Genomic DNA, 21,273 nt, shown 5'->3' with positions numbered 1-21,273 from the left:
TCGGGGGCCCAAATTAACATAGGGAAGAGTCGGGCGCTGCGTTTCGGCGCATACCCGGTCGATCTCCTAGGCGGAGTCGAGTTGGTAGAGGCAGTCAAAGTCCTTGGTGTCACCTTCACGCTTCGGGGGTGGTGGCACGAGCGACTTGGAAAGGGCTCCTCGTGAAGGCAGAGAAGCGCCTCGAGGTGGTCGCTCGGTTCAATCAAGGCGTGTGTCTCGGCAGCTTTCTACTACGTGGCGAGGGTTGCGCGTCCACCGCGCTTCGCCACGCGGAAGATCGAGACGCTGCTCTTTTCGTTCTTTTGGGGCGGGAAAACCGAGAGTGTGGCACGAGCGCTTTTGCGCCTGCCAGTTAAGGAAGGGGGTTTAAGCCTACCCAACGTGCAGCAAATGAGCAGCGTTCTCGCCTTGCGCGGGTTTCTGGACCTTGTGCGAGACCCAGAATACGCAGGGAGAAAGTTGGTTGAGTACTTTCTGGGCACGACGCGGGCGATGTTCTTTGACAACCCTTACACAGGCCCGCCAGCAGAGCAAGCCCCGCAGTTTTACAAGTACGTAGTGCAAACGCGGAAAGTTATCGCGGAACAGCTGCCGTGTGTGGAGTTTGAGTTCCGCCCTCCTACCAGAATCTGCGAGCTGCGAGCCGTCTCGGAGCTCACGCACGAGCAGTCGGAGCGTTGTGGGCGACCGCGCTGGGCCCAGTTGACATCTCGGGTTCTTCCAGCGAACGTCCGCGATTTCGGGTGGGAGCGGGGATGGGGCGTTTTGCCCACGGGAGACCGCGTCGCCGCGTGGGGAGTAGCGCCATCCGCCCGATGTCCGCAGTGTGGACAGCACGAGACGGCTCAGCACGCTTTTTTCGAGTGCCGCACAGCGCGCACGTTTTGGCAGTTGATAGCGGGGATGTTTCCTGACCGGCTCCGGCAGAATTCGAGATCGCGCGGCGCGCTCGTACTTTTTCTACTGGGAGTTGGCACGCTAGTGTTGTGGAGGCGTCGCGGAGTGGCTTCGCTTCGCGCTCGGCCGCAATCTACTATGTACCCCATGCTGTGGAAAGTGCGCTCGTTACTCATGGCGCACTTAGAAAACGAGCCAGCCACACCTGGGGAAGCGGCCTTCCTTCGGCGCTGGTCGTGCCGATTAATCACGGTACGGGACCGCCCGCGAGACGTCACGATAACACGCCTGTAAAAGCGCAGGGAAGGCACAATGAAGCGCAAGCCAAGGTGTGCATCCTTGTGCTTAAGTTTCGGGAGGTTTACAAATCACACGAGCATTGATTTCGGGTGTGTCTGAAGCAGCCTCCGCTAGCTCGGTTTGTTTACAATCGGCAGCGCCGCCGCCATTTGCGGCATAAGTAGGGTAGAAGCAGGGCCGTGGTGCGCATAATAAGCGCTCGCTAGGTAAGTGCGCTTTTTGAATGTGTGTAGTCTAACAACGTGTGGGTACGAGCGAGTTGGTAATCCATTATAACTCCGCTAAGCGCAGTAAATAAATCACAGGACGAGGGAGGCCAGGATAGCGCTGGTCCTTGTCTCCCTCGTCCTGTGTTTTCTTTATTGCGCTTGACAGAGTTATAGTGCGTCGTCTGCTCGCGGGCTGCAACAACTACCCGAGTAGGCGCTGCAAACGTGTGATACCCAGTGATCGTTTGTTTGGAGCGCCTCACGTAATGAGGCCGCGTTGACGATGAATTTGATTGTACAAATAAGCACTGCATCTTTGTTCCGGAACGGTTTTGTAACTGCACGCAATGTGTTGCAGCTGGAAGTTTCTCTGGATGGTATGATATATCTCGGTACCAGGAGGTTTTTGTCACAGCAAGCAATGTATTACTATCGTAAGTTTGTTGCACTGTATATACTATATTGTGTCTCTCCAAGGAACTTTGTAACTTCAAGCAAAGTGTTTATATTGGAACTTTGTTTTACTGTTTTTTATGACATTTGAATGTAAATAAATCCTTTTTTATCTGTTGTTACCTGCTTAATATCCGATGCTGGTCCTATTCGTACTCACGATATTAGGCTAATTTTTCCCATTTGGCGCCGTGAAGGGGCTTGCTCCTCGGGTAGCCCCGACGTACTCTGCCAAATGCGGCCCAAGGCACCCTTCGGGAGCCTGTAATGAAATTCTAAATCAGGAACGAATACTACACCGAAATGCACTTAACGCTATGCGCCGCGTTTCGTGTCTTTCTCTTGTGCACTCTAAGAAAAAAGGGTAGAAAAATGGAGGAAATCGAGTGTTTTCTCCCCCGGACCATCGAGTTTCTCCCTTTAGCTCATTAAACGTAGCGCCATCTGTACGGCCTCTACGAAACACTGAAACGGTGGAGGAATCCCTGTCGTCTGCAATCTGCCATCGGCGCCGGCGCCGAAACTGAAACTGTTCTTTGTTGCACGGTGGCTTTCGCCGATCGGGCGTGTATACGATGACTATGTGCAACACCGCCCATGCGGTGTGCTGCTTGCTTGTTCTCAGAGTCTTTTTTTTTATTAAATACAGAGCATTTCAGTAACTCACGATGTCACCCGCGTTGACGTCCGTAGTCCGCATCGCTCCCCATACACTATATAAAAAAATACTACTTACCGGCGCCAGGTTTCGATCCCACAACTCTGCGGGCGGAACGCAAGGTACATGATGCTCTACCCACTGCGCCACACAGCCTTTTTTTGTATTTATTGCCTGTATTTGACAATTCACAACAGATTACATCTCAGCATTGCAAATATGTACACATACAAGAGGTGGAGTTGCCAGCCACTACAGGGCTGACTTTGTCCATTTAAAATGCCCTCATATTGATTAGTTGCTCTATTTGCGGCAGCCAATCAGGTAGTTCCTGGTGGAACTTAATAACTTCAACAAATCGCCCAATGCTCTCTTTGAAATACTCCCTTGTACATCGCGCATCAACATCATTGTACAACCTTGCTGTACGAGAGCGCCATATACTATGGAGACCCAGTGCCATGACTAAATCCTAAGGCACTCCATCCTCATTGTCTATTGCAAGGAAACGTATACCGTAAGGATCTAGAGGAAACTCTTTGTGTAATGTCTTCTGTAGCACATCCCAAAAATATACTCCCTCCCAACAATGCAAAAATACATGATCTATTGTCTCGGGGAATTTACAACTAAAACAATCTGTCCCCCATGGTACGAATAACCCCCTTTATTCCATAAATGTTCGTACTAATAATGTTCCTGTATGTAACCTAAACATAAAGAATTTGACCCCTTGTTGAATCTGCGTTCTTTTAACCCTCTTAAGCACATTGCTACCGGGCCTTCCAAAGTACATAGCCCTGTACATGGGAACAGAGAACACAACATCGACAAGATCATGGTACAATTTCTTACGCGCAACCGTACTTAAATACTCTTTTGAAAATCTTGCGTTTAAAAACTTTACGCTGGCCACGACCTCCTTAAACTATCCCAAGATACCTGCCGTCATGTATTCAGTCGTAATCACAAAATCGGGGAGAACCCTGCCTAGCCTTAATTGACACACTGTACGAAGAAAAGGGTCCCTTACTTCTCTAAAAAAATCTATTTACTAGTTGTCGCACAAATAAATGCGCTAGCCCCACTCCTCCATCTTTCACACGCCTAAAAAGGTTGTTACGACTGCACCTCTCCCAATTCGAGGCCCAAACAAAAACAGCGAACACTCTATGCAACTTTTGCACGTTCATGCGTGAGCAGTGCAACACCTGCATCACATACCTCAGTTTGCATACTAAGAACAAATTACACACGGTCGCCCTAGCAAACGTAGACAAATAAGCCCCTTTCCATTTGTCCGCTTTCGCGCGAGTTTCTTTTGTCTGTTCTCGCCAATATGGTTCGCTATCCCTATAAAACTGTAGGGGGGCTCCCAGATACCTAACTGGGGTTGTTGTCCAGGCTACGTTGGCAAAAACGCTGGGGGTGGATTGCCATTCGCCATGCCAGAAACCAAGACATTTTCCCCAATTTACTAGGCTTCCGGTTGTGGTACTGAACCGTTTTGTGACCTGGACTACTCTATAAATGCTCTCTTTGTTTTCACAGAACACAGCAATATCATCCGCATAAGCCAGCAGTTTCACTTCGGTCTCCAGGAGGCGGAATCCACGAATCTCTACGTCATTTTGGATACGCAAACACAAAGTTTCAATGTAAATACAAAACAATAGTGGGCTAAGTGGGCATCCCTGGCGCACCGAGCGTTGCACGTCAATGGGCGCTCCCAATGTCTTGTTCACCACTAACCGCGTACTGCAATTTCGGTACGCCAGAGCCACCCCATCTTTGATAACAGAACCTACATTGATATAATCCAGTATACAAAGCAACACTTCATGTGACACACAATCAAAAGCCTTCTCGAGATCCAGCTGAAGAACCGCGACACCTACTTTTGCGGCATCGCTACACTCAAGCACGCACCTGGCCTTGTGAATGTTAGTACATATAGATCTCCCTCGTATACCGCAGGTTTGATGAGAGCCTACTATTTTATGGATCACTCCCTGAAGCCTACTTGCTAACATTTTCATAAAAAGTTTATAAACAACATTCGTGAGTGAAATGGGCCTGTATGAAGTCACTTGTTTAAGTTTTTCCCCATCCTCTGTTTTTGGGAATAATATCATGTGAGCGGATCCATACGAAGGTGGCAGGACATTCAAATAAAAACGCTTCATTGAAACTGCAGTTAGAACTGTAGCTATTTCACTTTTAAATTCTTTGTAGAATGCCGCACTTAAACCGTCCGGCCCTGGCGACTTCCCCGGGTTTAAATTGTCAATAGCTTCTTCAACTTCTCTTACTGTTATTGGCTACTGTAACAGCTCCTTTGTTTCATCATCCAGTCTTGGCATGTTGCCAAGGAATTCTTTTTTGAAGTTTTCAACATCAACTTCCCGGAAAGCGAAAAGCGATTTGTAGTACTCGAAGAACGCTCGCTCAATGTGATTGTTATCGTCTGATGTAACACCATTCCAATCGATCTCGCTTATATGGTTCCGACTAGCGTGCGCCTTCTCCAACCCCAAAGCCCTCTTTGTAAGCCTTTCACCCGCTATCACCTGTTCTGCTCTTGCTGGCACTAGCGCTCCTGATAACGTTCCTTGTCTATTATTTCTAGTTTTTGTTGTGTTTGTCTTATGTCGTCTCTGTAAGCCCCTGGCTGTTTGCTTTCTTGTTCTGTTAATGTTTGCAGCAAAGCTCGCAGCGATGTTTCCTTCTTATTTTGTTCGTACTTAATGCAGCTGCCCCGTTCGATAGCTTTAATTTTGACTGCTTGTTTAGTTAGTTCCCACATTGCCGCCACCGTATTTTGGCCGTCCTGTTCAATTTTGCTAAGTTTGTCCGTGACTAAGCTAGTGAAAGATTCGTCTTTTGAAAGCTTTGCATTTAACTTCCATATGTCCCATGTGAAACTATTACTCCGTTTTTTGCACCCAATCCTACACTTGTCCATACAATGGTCAGAAAAGGACATTGGCAGAACACTGTAGTTGCAGCACTTCGGAAGCAGATCTAAAGTTATGTTTATCCGGACCAGCCGGGCGTGGCTTGTACCCTGGAAGTGGGTGTATTGTACGCTCCTGGCTCCCTCCATAAATTCAGCAACATCCTCCATCCTGTATTCTACAATCTGCTGTTGTAACAACTCAGTGCTCGCATCCTTAAAAGGCCGGCTGCTTGTCTTATCACGTGCGGTTAAAACACAGTTAAAGTCCCCTAATAATATTATCATCCTATCATTAGATAAATGCCTGCCTATATTCGCAAAACAATCTACCCGCTCATCGACTAAATTCGGCACAAAAATACACACAATACGCCACTCAACCTTGCAGAAAGACAGGTCGCACACAACAAACCGTCCAGACTAAACTCGGCAGTTTTCGCACAAAAAGCACACAACCCGCCGAGGTTCCGACTGCATGACTAACGCACACATAGTATCTCACCGTGAACCGTCGCACCATGCTCTCAGTCTCTGCCTCCCCCTGAATTTTGGATTCCTGAACGGCTAACACATCAACGTCATGCTCAGTTAACAGTCTGTGCACTTGACTTTGCTTTCTTTTGCTTGGCAATCCCCTGACGTTAAGCGTAGCTATGTTCAGGGCGGGGTCCTGTGCCATTTCAGTTCAATTTGAGGCCGAGAGCATTGCGCCTACCTTTCGCGTCACGGGACGCGCTACGCGTTCTCTCCCGCTGCTGCACTGTCACTCGGGCTGCGTTGCCCGGGCGGCGTTTCCGCAGGGTTCCTATCCGGGGGGTAGTGGGCCTGGGCCTCAACGAAAGCCGTCGCCCTTGAGTCGCTTTCACTGGTGGCTCTCCGATGTGCGCGTCTCCTGCGTCATCTTTCTCGTCACCGTGCGGACGCTTGGCTGAACCCGCCGCAGTCACAGCCATGTCCGCGTCCATGGTTTCCCCCCCTTGCACAAACGCTTCCCCGGAGGCCCCGGCGTTCGAGCGTCTTTCGTCGCTCTTATCCGCGCCCTCCTCCTCGCTGGTCAGCGTTCCGCGTGAGTCCTCAGCGTCTCCTTCCTCCGTGTCAGCGTCGGCTTCACTCGGTGTCGTCGCGGTAGTTCCCGGGGTCTCGCTGCCACCCGTTCCTTGCGCTGCTTCCTCTGCTTCGGCGACGTCCATGAGGTGCTCAGCAGACGCATCGGGGTCAGCGCGCCCCGTTACCGACGCGTACGAGACCACGCACTGCGCGGCGAGATGTCCGAATCGCCGGCACTGGGTACAACGCGGCACCTTACACTCACGGCGCACATGTCCCTGTCCATTGCAGCGAAGACACTGCATAGGCCGGCCCGGCACCACCACAAGGGCGAGCTCTCTCGCGACTCTTATCTGATGTGGCAAGTCGTCCAGCTTGATGCCTCTTTTCAGCTTGAGCAGCACCGTCCTCGTCGTTGACCCCTTGTCTGTAACGCCTTGGACACGCCAGCGTTCGCAGTTCACTTCGGCCACTTTGCCGTACAGCGCGAGGGCGGCACGAATGTCTTCGTCGGCGACGCCTTGCAGCAACCATAGCAGTTTCAGTCGTACCTGTTGGTCTTGCGGGTTAATGATGACGCACCGCCGACCCTTCACCTGTAGCTCGGTGACTGCTAACATCCTCTTCGTCGATTCGGCACTGTTGAATGTTATCGCCCACACGTGGTTTATTTGGTAGGCTCCCAAGGCGACAACCTCGGAGAGCAAACCAGTCCGTGCAAGCGCGTCCCTGAAGTCTTCGACCTTGAATGGTCTTGCTTTCACATCACCGTGCAAAAATAACGTGTTCACGACAATACGACCGGTGGGCAGTTGGGGCAGTATTGCCTGATAATCCTCGCTGTCGCTTCCGTTAGGCCTGTTTCCGCGGCTCTGCTGAGCCGCCATTACCGCTCCGCCGGAGCTCATGATTCGCACGTCCGAACGCTAGGGCGACCGGAAGTAGAATGATGCGCCACAAAGCCGACACAGAATGGAAGGTTACGATTACGCCTTATATCCTTGACTCATTCAACCGTCGGCCACAGGTGCGCCCTCTCCCCCGCGTCCTCCTTGCCTTCTCTCCGCTCGCAACGCCCTCTCTCGCCGCGTTCGGTTTGGGCGCACAACAGGTGGGGACGTGCGCGTTGGGTTTGCGCTGAGCAACAGTCCGTTCGCGCGCAAGAACAGGTGGGGGCGCTCGCATCGCACTCTCTCGCCGCGGTCGGTTCGCGCTTAAACGATATGTCGTTCGCGCGCGCTCCGGTCGCTAACATCTGTGGCGTGATCGTGACGTCAACATCACGCGTTCATGTAGGTTTACGTAAATCTATCGCACATTTATGCTGCTGAATTATATTCCTGTTTGCTGATCAGTTGGTGGTCGATTGACCTGGTCCGATTAGCCCCATTGGGAAACCAATTGGGGGAAGTTTAAAGGTCTCCAATGGGGCATCGAACCAATGGGGTAACCATTTGGACAACACAAGTATTCCAAATGAACCACTTTGATTGAAGCACTCGCACTTCGAGTGCAACTATAACTAATTGAAAAATTCAATTGTACTCAATGGTTTTTTTTGCTAGGGCCTGCAGCAGACGAATGTCTAATAAGCAAGAAGAAACCTGAGCCCATTGGACCACAGATATCCGTAGGACGTCCGTTTACAGCCGAACGTCCTCAACCCAAGGTCGACGTCCGTCGGACGTACTTCGGATGTATTTTTCTGGTAAATGCGAAAGTCCTCACACACTTGTCCGACGGAAATACCAGCGATAGGCCTCCTGCGCTGGAGTTTTGGCGACATGCAGCGCCCCTAGCGGCCGACGCCTCTGGGTAGTACAAAAGCAGACGACCCTCGCCGCCCTCCATGTGTTTTCAATTACAAGCCAGAGTGAAAGTTGGTTGTGGCGCTTTGTGGCGTGTTTAAATGACTGCATACTGTATGAAATAGCCCTTAAAGTAGTTGCAGAGGCCAAACAAAATAATATCCACTAAAAGAAGCCGATTTGTCAGCTTTCTTTTGAGCGAGCTGTCGCGGTGGTCGCAGCGTGGGACGGTATCGCCAGGTCGGGTGGTTTAACTGTTTGACGACAGTTACAGTTTTTAAGTGCGAATGCACTTTATAAGCGACCCTGAATTCCGGCGACCGCCGTCCGTCCACATAGCAACAGCTGCGGGTGCGCGCGCTCCTCGTCTTCCTTGGCAACGGGGGGAGATGGGCGCGCGCTGCCTGGCCGCTGACATGGCACATACCCACGTGGGGGATTGGCCAGGAATCGGGCGTGAGAAGGGCTAGAGTACTGACACGAAATTTCAAAGCTGAGATCCGCTCTAGCAATCAAGTACAACGACAACACAAATAGGTGTCTGTGAATAAATGCATCTTTCTTTCTTTGTAGTTGTGTGTGTGTGTGTGATCTCTCTTTCGCGAACATTACCGAACCGCGCAAATTCAACTCGTGCATTCGCACTTTCACATTCTTCCCCTCGGGGAAATGCGGGGAAATTTTTTCTTCTTGCGTGCGATCGACAAAGGAAAGTTCACGAGTAGCATAAACACGGAGCGCTGCTCATGCTATATCCTGAGGTAACTGCAAAAGGTTGCTTCAGCGGGAGCATGCAAGCGAACGCAAGAATTGCGCAGCCGATCAGCTGAGACTGCTGGCCTGGCACCGCCTTTGAAATGAGTAGAAATTTTGTTTCGTATTTTCGCACACTAAATAATTCTTGCGTAATGTTTTACGCCGCACGATTTACGAACGGCAGGGTACATGTATACTAGCGAGTAGGTGGGGCAATAGCGCCAAATAAACAAATTAAGCGCTATTGAAGGACGCAAAACATGCACCAAATCACACCCGCTGCCTGCAGAGATGATGTACTTCGATCATCACTGACTGTGTTGGTTTTCTAATGCAGGGGTTGTCGAATCTGAACGCCGACACGACAGTTTTGACTTCAAATGGAGTTAGACAGCGAGACAAGAACAGAGAATTGGTGTCCTCCAGTTGAATTGCCCCCCCCCCTCTTCACACTTCGCCAGATTATTGTCAAATATTATTAGAAATTCGCTGAACGTTTTCTCTTTGCATTCAAACCCCCCCCCCCCTCCTCCTCCCCCCCCCCCCCCCCGATTTGCCATCCAGCCCTCCGCCGTGTCGGCTGCATGGAACTCGGCCGTTGCTGACCCTCATTCTAGGCTATTAAGTGCGAACTGGGAATGTATGCTGCAAGAGCGTAATTAAGTAAAGTGAGAGCAAACAAGGAAAGCGAGCGGCCTCTCAGTTCGCCCGACCACCTCGTTTTACCGCCACTAATTTCGGAATCGCAAAACAGATTTCACGCTTCTGATGGTCGCGGCATTTTGCCACTGAGACACGCAACAAAACGGCAAGCCAACGCTGCACCATGTATTCGTAACGGCGACGCAAACGAGCACTGTTTAATGAAAGTGCACGCATAGTACGCAAAAGAGCAGCGCACCGCAGCAGTCGCTGGGTTTTTAAAGCGCTATCATACCCGATTGCGTCACTCTTCTTTTTTGATCAGCTGTTTTTGAGAAGTCTTTGTCACCTAGAGTATTAGTTTAAACTAGAAATTTCACTTCGTACGACCATCGATCGGTGAACCTGCGAGTAGCAGACGCCGTCACGGTCCCGGCACTTTCGTCGGCGCTGTAAACGTGTTTAGCGCTGCAAAGCTTTTCCCCCTAATGCCAAGTTGATCGCTGAAACAGATCGGACGCGTCGGGGATGAGCTGGTGACCACGTCGCAAAATAATCGGGAGCGTCGAGCTCATTTTGCTTCTGTCAACACGGGATCCTATGGGACCCGCGCAGCTTTGTACTACCCGGAAGTACTGCCCGGAAGCCGCTTGCGCAGCGCCCCCTGGGCAGCGCAGGAGGCCTATATGAGCAGAAGAATGTCTATTCTAGTCCTGAAAATAAAATCTGCCAGGCGTCCTGCATACTTCCGTGTTTTTTTCTTTTTGATCAGCATAAAACAATTTGTCACAATGAGAGATTCATGGCTAGGACTTCGGTGTCTTATAATTAAAGTGAGTGCTTTCAATCGGTACAGTGGCAAGGGTGTCGTAGCGTCACCCCACGCGCCCGCAACACGCAACTCACAGCAAGCACTGCCTGACTTGTATCCCAATGGGCCAAACCTGTATTGTTTAACTAGCACGAATCGCTCGTTTAGCTACAGTTAAGGCCATAATCTTCAACTAGCAATAATATTTAGGAGTGGCTCCAGGTGGCACTGCAGTGAGCGGTAGAGGTTAATTTTGACCTGTTGTGAAAAAAGAAAAAGAATTCACCATCTTCTCATAGGGGAACCCTGAGTAGTATGCGAAGCAGCCATGGGTGGACTCAAGTTCCCATTAGTTTTCAGTTCGATCGCGGCGTTGCGGTAGGAGAATGAGGGAAGCGGAGAGCGCGCGTGATTTATACCGCGGAGCTATAGTGGTGCCCCCAGCCGAGTATGTATACCGGCGTATCTCTAACCCGAACTTGCTTCGCATTATCGTGCACGGAGCCGCAGCTGTTGCCATTCGTTGCGCCATCCCGGAGATGAGAGGAGCTTCGGAGAAGGGAGGAGCGTTGGAGAGTAGAGGAGGAATGCCTCGCATACTACTCGGGGTTCACCTACGGGAAGATGATGACGGTGGTTGAACGCGAAGCTATCTCGTGATGGATTCTTTGGTTTGCCAATCCCTAGGCCCTAGCAAAAATTCTAATAGAAACTTGTATCAGTCTTATACATTTCTGTATTAGGTGTATAAGAGACGTATTAGTGTTCTACAAACCTGTATCAGTTCTATCAGTTTTTCTATTACAGTGTATTAGACAAATACAGATTATTCTATCAGTCTATAAGAACTGATAGGACTAATGATGATGGTTAGTGTTTAATAGCGCAAGGCCAACGAGGGCAAAGAGCGCCAGAGAAGAGGTTATTTAATGGAGAAGTGATTACCACACAAGGGTAGGTATATAAACGTGCAAACTGAACATAGTAAAATCAATTAAAGAAAATGGTGATGGCTGGTGTATAGGGCCAGATTTTATTATGCGTGATAGGAACTGATAGGACTAATACAGCTCTAATAGAATTTAGAGGCATCAGTCTGTATAAGTTTGGCGAGAACTGATTGGACTGTTTGGTTTTATCAGAAACTAATACAAATAAACCTGATGCATTAGAAATGTAATTTTTTAAAATTGGTTGAATTAAAAGTTTGGACAAGTTAACCACGGCTGTTTTATTAGTTTGTGTTTTGTAACAACTAATGAAGTGTATTAAAAACTAATATAATTCAGATATATTTGATCTCTAAATGAAATATTTTCTGGAAAGTTGCCTTTAGCCATGAAAATTTCGAACTAGTCAACTGAAATTTTTTAAGGTCACAACAATGGTTGTGTTAGTGATGAACCAGAATGAAATCTTACTTACTTAAATTTGCAATACTGATAGTGCCTTAGTAATGATTGTGTGGGCTTTGTTCAATTTTCAACAGTATGCCCAGTGATGAGTGACTAGTGACCAGAACAGGTATAAATAATGCCTACGATAGCTGCAAGAAAACATGCTCTACTTAATTAAAAAAGTGAAATGAGACACTGGAATTTGGTGAAATGCACCACCATTTATTAGCATATAAACCAGGCTAAACAACAAAGTAGAACAAAATGCATTGTCAAAGCTTGTCAAAGTGATTCACAGCAAAAGCTGAATTGAAGCAAAGAGAGATGCAAATACAATGAAGCAGTTAAAAAGTCATCGGTATCCCTATGCTTTCACCTTCAGAGCACGTAAGCACATCAAGTGCCCAGAGGAATTTTCTTTTTGTACCTTCAGCCTTTTCGCAAGCGATTTCGTGCTTACGCAGGACGACGGATTTTCAGCCAACAGCCAACTGAGTCACGTAATGCTCTTGAGTGCTACAATGCTGAGTAGAACACTCTCAGTCTTTCTCAAACATGTTCGGCAAATCGCCGACATAGTGAGTGCCACCATAGCCTCCTTTATACTTTCTGTGCCTGCGACGTGAGCCGCCAGCGACCGTCGGCGGTCCGCTCGCCGACTGCCACCGGCCGCCAAGTGGCGGCGCTAGTCACGTAGGGCTGGCGCCGCGCCGCCGCTGCCCGGCTGCCCCGCTGCCTATGGTGCTATGGCACCAGAGGAGGCTATGTGGCACTGTGGCACCAAAGGAGGCTATGGTGCCACTGACAGTGAGCGCGACAGATTCACTGTTGACTTCCTCAAGACAGATGATTACACACCGCGAACTCTGCATGAATGTGCTAATGTGAGCAATATTTTTGTAGTGCTCACACACAAGATGGGCGCACACTAACACGCTGCTGCGGTCAGCCTGCTGACATACTTTCTGAACAGCGTAGTACTGCTCCTGCTTGCACTTAAACAGTGTGTTCCGAGCCTTCTGAGGGCGTGTGTAGCTTGAGCGTAGCTGCTGTCCTTGCACTGCTACACGTTCGAACTTAACCACTGTGTGTGGCATAGTTGCAAACTTTTTTCTGAAATGCCTCTTTTCTGGCACCTTCAACTTTATACACAGTGCCGTTTCCCAGTGGTCCCGATTTACCTTTTCCAGCTACGTTTAGGCCCAGGAAGTGGCTGCATATGGCTTCAGTGTTTATCGACATCTTCAAAGTGTTCAAAAGCTTCATCGCCTGCATTTTCATGACAAACCGCTCGCACACTTGGGCTGCAACACCGTTAGTACTGCAGGTGAGCTTCAGCAAGATGCCATTGCCTGTCTCAAAAATGAAAGCGTAATGCACTCAGAGGGGGCCCAACTTAGCAACGCTTTTAGGCAAGTGGAGAAGCTGGTGTACGTTGAAAGTCATGGCTCCTTTGCCATACAAATCCTCCATTTGGAGGACGAATTCCGACAACTTGTTCATCGCATTACGCATATCACATTGAGTGATGCTGTCCTTCAAAAGAATGTGGACAGCTCCCACACGCAGGCACAAATGATTTTGGCAGATATCAGCCAAAATGCCGTCAAGGCAGGGTGTATAGCCTAGAAAAGGATCCACCATTTCCATTCGCTTGCTTTCCACGAAGGCCGCTCATCAATGCTTCGTGGAAGCCTTGTGAACCACTGTGGTGGTTTGAGAGGCATCAGTCTGCGGTTCAGCTTTCTCAGGTTATCAGATTCAGGAGTTTTTTCTGCAAATGCACCTGGGGTAAACCTCTTATGCCGCGAGACATCACTCCCGTTTCAAGCTATGTTTTCAAGTCTTGCCGCACAGTTTCGTGGGTTCTTGGTGGAGCAGTATTGTGACCCTCCTTCATCACTGGGTATTTGATTGACACTGGAAGTGAAAGACAAATATCAACTCTGTCAGAAATGTCTTTATTAATTTTTGATCTTATGTTAGCTTAGTATAACCAGAATGCACTCCTAAATACAGACTTCTAAAAGACTCGCACTGACATTATAGCAGTCGGTATGCTAGAAAACAATTATTTTATCTTGCTTCTGTCAATCAAACTGCAAATATACCACTAGGACGTGAAGTTTTCCATCTGTGACTTTAATAAAAACAATTTCGTGTTCAAAAACACTTACACAAAAATAAAAGCAGTATAAACTCACCGTTACTTGGGATGCCTTTGTGATGACAAAAACTTCAGCCATAGTAGCCGTTGTACTGTTTGCCATTGAGCACTGCTGCATGGGCTGGGGAGTCCACGCAGCAACAGATGACACGAACTGTTGACTCGATCTTCACCCCATCACACTGCCATTTAATGGTTCCAAAGCTGTGGACGCTGTCAACAAAGGCTTTACACTGTCTCTGCCTTAGAGATGTTAACAGCCCCCTTGCAACCGTCTTGCTAGAGAGAGCGACCTCATTCTGCTTCTTAATCTCCAGGATTGGAAAGGCATTTTGACGGAGCTGACTGAGCTGCACTTGGGGCAAATGATATCGCCTACATTAGTGCTTTGAAACTTGAAGCCGCACTCTTGACAAAAGTAGTGTTCTTTCACAACATCAGTTTTCAACTTCCTCCGAACCTTTTTTTATCAGCAAAAATGTAGATGTGGGCAGCACGTCTCTAACTAGGAAGGTTTTCACCATCGTAACCAACTTTTCCATGTCCGTCCAGTTCAATCCAGCTGATGAACTGAAAGCCATCAACGTCATCATAGCCTCCCTGATGGTTATGCCAGAGTTGGGCAAGCATTCCTCGGTAAACAGGGGGAAAATCATCTGCAGGTTCTCTACAATCGTCTGACTCATGGTCACTTTCGTCACTGCAGTATTCAAGACCACTAATAAAGTCCGCGACATCGCAGTCACTTAGGTCATCGTAGCCTCCTCCCGGACACCCGTCACCCGCACTGTACTCGGCGCCGTGCTCTCAATCGCTGTCATACATCTCACTGAACTCACACGTGCCATCAGGTTCAGACCCTTGGTCATGGCTTAAAAAAAGGTGCGATCAAAGTAGGTGCGGTTGAAGTAGACGAGCCGTTGCCCCTTGGCTTTGATAACGCAAAGTTGAGCGCGGAAGCACATACTTTGCGCATGTCAGCAAATAGTGCTTTCGTTGGTTTGCTGAGCACTGATTGGTGCTGCTTTCTTCCATGTCTGACACTTCTAAGCGTTAAGCGAACGCTGCGCAACTTCTTTTACGTCCTTGTCGACTGCGTGTTCCTCACTTAACTATCCCGAGCACCTCGCCCGATCATAACATACATAAAATAAAGGAAGGATCCTGCATGATTACAGTTTTCAAAGAACACGAGCGCATTTTTTCTGCCTCTTACGATGCATCAGTGCAACTCATAAAAACGAATTAACCTGTTGACTGGGTAGATAAACGTTAACGCGGCACAAAAACCGCGCGCAACCTCACCGCTGCACCCCTCCGGTGCTGCATGAAAGTTATCCGTAATTTTACAAAAAGCACACACTAAACGTTCCCTGGAAAGTTTAAAATTGAATGTCGAAGAAAAAGTTACACCTTGTAAAATATATCTGGTGATAGCTTATTCCATATAATTAACGTCCTTAACATTAATTCTTGTTTTGCATCACCACTACAGCAGACCAGGTAGTCTGTCAAGTCATTTGGTCAAGACAGTCCTTTATCCATAGGTGCAGGGACCTCGTTTGCACGTGTTTTCTTGTTCTGCACTCTGTGAGAAAATGTTTGCCTACGTGCGGTTCAGGGACGACAACAAAAAAGTTTCCTTGCCCGTGAGCGACATGAAAAATTTCAACCCAAAACGAGTGAACGACTATGAGGAATCGAAGTGGTACGACGTTTTTTGGGACGATGAGAAGCCGTGTGGATATTACCTCGTCCAAATAGTGATGTTGTTCGGTAAATCCTCGTTTTCCTTCCTTACACGCGCAGTTAGAACGATCATGCCCATTTCTGAGATTGTTTTGAAATTGTTTTAGCCACCAAGAAGGACGCCCAGGAAGGCCTTAAGAAACGCATCCGAATACCCGTGCGTCCTCTTGATGACGGGGACTCGTTGGACGGCGAATCTGGCGCGTCAAGTGACGATTCATTCAGAAAGGTACCTTTGCCCAAACTTCTTGAGTTGCCTGCGTTGTATTTAAAGCATCAGTTGTACACAAGAGCACGTTAAACATTTGCTTCTCGGCACCAGCTACAGTGCATGCGTTAGCCCTGATATATTTGCTTTCATACTCTGCATTCCGGTGGGACCTACTGCTAATAAACATTATTTTTAACGTTGCCTTAGCTGTGCCTACCTGTTCCGTATTCAAGCTACGGCCTCGGCCTCGTCGATTTTATCCATTGTGTGTATTTTCGCGTTTTTTCTTAGCTCCGTGTTTTTGCCATGAGGCTTGTGTTAAAGGATCGACGTTTGTGCACAACGAAGTGCGGAACACAGTCGTTATTAAGAAATTACGTTCACTTCGTGCACGTCGTATACATTTAAGCCGTAATCTGCATGCACGTCTATTGACGCGTGAACATAAAAATTGCCACTGAAGCTTTTCTGCCTCCTGCTGTATACGTGAGTGATCTAACAATTTTGATTTAGGAAAAAGAGGAAAAACAAGACCAGAGCCAAGTGCAAGGTGTTGGAGGCCGAGTTCCAGAAGCAGCAGAGACACCTGCTCTTTGGGAATTCATGTGAAGAGAACGGCGTGGTGCCCCCCCCCAGCTACAGGTCTCTTTGAGCTTTGATGTTACTGTTTTCATTGGGGATAACCTGCACGCTTTATCATTGGGTGAAGGCTGAAACCCACTCTAAAAAAAGTGTTATTGTTGGCAGTGAGCAACTATTGGATTCTTGTAAATCAAATTGGGCACATTTCTTTGCATGTTGAGCAGAAAAAGGTGTCTGGAACCTTAATGTGTACGCGGTCCATGTGGTAAAGGCCCAAGAGCTTGACCCTTCTAGCTTCCAGGATTGATGCCAAGAAGGTTATGATCTGCCTAATATACATGTTTGGTCACTTTTCAAAAACTAAAAGTATCATTTAAATTTTCCATGATTCATCTGTGTGAAAAACGGTGCCCATACACTAGGAAGCAAGGAAAATTCCTGTTGACCGCAGGCCAATGAAACTGCAAGTTAAAAAGAACGGAGAAACTTCCCGGATGAGGGTGTGTGGGACGAGGGCACCCAAGAAGAAAACACCAGGCTCCGTGAGGAGAACAGAAAATTGAAGGCAGAAAACGCTGAGCTTTCAAGGAGCAATAAGATGCTCATGAAAGCGCCCTGCAGCAAGGTGTTTGATGCAGGTTTGGGGCAAGGTTCATAGTTTACAATCAGCTTGATTTGACACGTGTTAGCCTTCTTTCTTGCATATTTTGTATGAATGCCAGCACCGATTACCTTTTTAGGTGGTGCCGAGCATGAGACTTTTTTTTTTTCTTGGAAAGATGGGATTTCCGTGTTTGTAAAGGAATACTTTGCTTGGCTTTCAAATTCTTTGAATTAGGCATCAGAAGCTTGCAAAGGCTTCAACTACAGTGGTTTCTCATGAACAGGAACATCAAGGGATCGAGAAAATAGTATCCGTTTTATTCAGTGTGCTATCTACAGAGGGCATAGCTTCAGCACAGCATGGTGCGATCAAGGCAGTAACCGCAATGACAGATTATGGGGCCAAGCTATATGCCACAAAAATGCGTAGTTAGATTTTTTTGCTTAAGTAATACCAGAATTTAAAGAAAATGTCTCTAGTCTCCATACTCATTCTTGCCGTAAAATGTGGGATTTATTGCGTAGAGAAAAATGACTGCACATTTTGCTTGTTCCAGTTCTTGCTGTTTTTTTTGTGGCACCTATACTTGACAAGGTAAATGGAACAGTTAAGAAACTGTTCCATTGAAAATTCTCTAATTTTTGTATATCGAGATTGTACTGTAAAGCTCATTTATAGTGGCTGTCTTATTTTTGCTGTTTATATAGTGTTTCTCGGTCTCGTGTAGTAAGTGTGTCACAGTAGCAGATATACATTTTATTTATTTATTTATTTATATAGAAAATACTGCAGACCACAAAAAGGCCCAAGCAGGAGTCGTGGTGTTACAAGGCATATACACACGACCAAGTCGGTAACAATACAGAGGTGGAAAAATAAGACATATCGAAAATAGTAAGACACAAAATCAAAATCAAACTTCATAATAATTTTCAATACATTTTAGAACATTACGAGACTCAAAGAGTCTTGTGAAGTCTGCTCAGGATGACTTCAGCCAGGGTTTTTTTAAATTTATTCAACTAAAGTTGAAATGTGTAAATGTTATGCCTTGTTCGATCAGAAAAGCGGATTTTCGGCGTGCCTGCCGGCACCACTATCAACAGGCAGTATTCAGCAGCCTTAGTGGCCCCAGTTAGCCCATATGCGCCCCCAATCCATTCTGCAGTGACCACCTTGCCGGTGTTGCGAGAGTTGAGCAACAATAGGCCCGCTGAAAAAACTGCCCAGCAGACCCAGCCTCCACCTGCACCCCAGAGAGAGCAAGGGCTCTATGCCGCCACCCAGGAGAAGGTAAGTATACACAAAAAGTTTTATGCTTATTCGTGAACTTTTATGGACTCTGGTTTTGCACCATAAACACACCATCCTAGGGACAATTATTTTATCAGGTTTTATGATTTCAGCAATCCTTTCAAAATGATTTTTTTTATTCTTGCACACTTGTAGGCATTGCAGGGGTCATTACAGGCTTATTATTTGTGGCTTGAAAAATGTTTCAGGCATAACTGGGTTTTATGCTTTCATCTCGGAAGGAGCCTACACCCGCCTCATGCACCTGAAGGGTGACAGCAAGTTTGTCCGGGAGGCTGCTGTTGCAGTTTTTTCAATCGAAGGGCTTGTCGGCCAATGCGTCACAGGCACCAAGTCAAACCGGACCAAGGGAGACGCAAAGTCGGCCATCGACAACGCGAAATATTTGGTTTTGGCAGGTAGGCCTTTTGCTGGTCAATGTAGGCAGCATAAATGTAGATAAATTTATGTTTAGTTTTAGTTTCTTTAAATATAAAGTTAATTTAGTGGAACTCAACCCACCTTCACATATGAGCTTATTTTTCAGAGATGTCAGCAGTGGAAATTCATCCAGAACCCTAATGTTTATAAATTTGTCACAATTTTACTTGTTGCATTACCAATGTGAGGATGTTACCACTTACCATGTTCAGGAGGCCTAGGTAATTCACAGATTTTACCTTGTCTGTGTGCAACACTTTTTCACTAACCAGAGCAGAGAAAAAGAACTTTGCTACATAAATTTAGAGAGTGACGACATAAATAAATGTTAAGTGGTCATAAAAAGAGGACAACCATGAGCACACTTCTAGGCCACCAGCAGCACAAGCAGCAGATGTGCCACTCCAGTCTCCTTATTTATTTTAGAAATGAGTGCTGGCTTGCTGAACTGCTTGTACAGCTATTAAAAACAAATGTAGCTTCACAAGTAGACAGTCTATTACATTGCTTTTGTACCTAAACAAATTTGATTGGCTAGTTCCTTGTTTCCTCCAAGTCCTTTGGATAGTAGGCGTGCGCGGATGGGAATATTAACCTGCAAACTGGGCAGGAATAATCCATGCACTCTCTCGGGCTTGTGTGTTAATTTTGTTTATCTTTTCGTGCAGAGTTTTCACCCACTACCTGGAGAAGACATGCCCAGCTGAAGAGGTTGCAAAGCGGAAAAAGGACCTCAACAGGATCCTGGCAGTAAAAATTTCTGACCTCTCAAAGCTGAATCCCAAGGACTCGAAGATATAAAATGAAGGCCTGCCAGCCAATCTTGCGGAATCTGAAAAATAAAGGAAATGCAGCAAAAGAAACTCTATTTATGTGGTGTTAGGATCCTGCAGTTTTGTACCTGCATAGGATAAGGTGCAACCATCTGCCTATTATGCATACCTTTACCAAAAGGCGAGCACGTAGACTGGCACTAATAGGACTAATAACCACTAACACAGACTGATAGACCTAATAGACTAATACAAATTACCTAATAAGCTAATACAAACTGTTAGACCTAATAGACTAACACAAACTGATAGACCTGACAGACTAATACAAACTGATAGACCTAATAGACTAACACAAGCTGATGGACCTAAAAGACTAATAGAGAATGATTAGTGGCAATAAGCATATACGTGTATTACATTTTCCATCAGAATTTTGGCTAGGGGGGCATCCCGCCACAATCATCATCAGCGGTGCCTGGCCAGGCATGCGCAGTGGGGGTGTGGACGCCGCACAACGGCGCCCACACTACGGCGGAGGGAACAAGCTCGACCATAAGCTGCTTCGCATCTCAAATAATCACTACTCCGTGAATTCGCATTCAGTGGGCAGGGGTGACGGCTGCCGGTTGAGGAAATGTGGCGTTGTTAATGGGGCCATAGCCGGCAAATCAAAGAAAACAAAGGTAACGATTTCCCGCTTCGTAAGCTACTGATGGTCTTTCCGCTTTTTCATCGCGCGAATTAAACTATACATGCTGCATTTTCTGTGAACAGAAAGAACAAAAAAAAACAAGGACCTTGGATTGGTTTTGACGCAGTCGCGGAATGTTTCTTGGCTCATTCAATTTCATGCAGCAATTTAGTTAACATTTCTTTTATTGCACATTTAAAAACACTTTTCAATTAGTCACAAAAGAATGATTTTGTGCGTGTTATATTTAACTTTGAACAGCAATATTACTTTTCTCTGTGGTTACGCTTTAGTCCACGAGCAGTTTTGCCAGTTTTGCGCAGCTTCATACACGCACGCCTACGCACACCTCTGTTCGTTTGTGCTGCTGGCGCACGTTGTGGCGCGAAACTGGTTGCTGCAAAAACGTTGGTCGTTGCGGTTGATGACTGCAACTCAGTCAATTGAAGCTTACATTTTTAAGATTATTTGTTTGTCTGGGAAGTACAGATTGAGCCTTGACCGACGGCTGCATCTCCTTCGGTGACGACAAGGTGAGTAAAAGATACATCAATGATGTTACCGTTACCGCAACTGCTTCGTAACCACAGTGCGCGTATTTCTGGTAGTCATACACCGTTGACGAGATTTGTGCCCTTCGCGTAAACTTGTTTTAAGCACAGGAAACTAGAAAGTGGAGTTTGATCACCGGCAGCATTCTAGATACTTTTTAAATATTGGGGTTTTCATTTGTACAACATTTTAGAAATGTTTGCTACGCCTGAGTGCGCGCGACTAGGCAGAGGCATGCGTAGGTTCCAACACTGTACGCGTGCGAGAAGG

This window comes from Haemaphysalis longicornis, unplaced genomic scaffold (genome assembly GCF_048455015.1).
Source record: "Haemaphysalis longicornis isolate Haplotype H1 unplaced genomic scaffold, Haemaphysalis longicornis Haplotype H1 scaffold_8, whole genome shotgun sequence".
NCBI lineage: Eukaryota > Metazoa > Arthropoda > Arachnida > Ixodida > Ixodidae > Haemaphysalis > Haemaphysalis longicornis.
Note: the sequence above shows the minus strand (reverse complement) of the source record.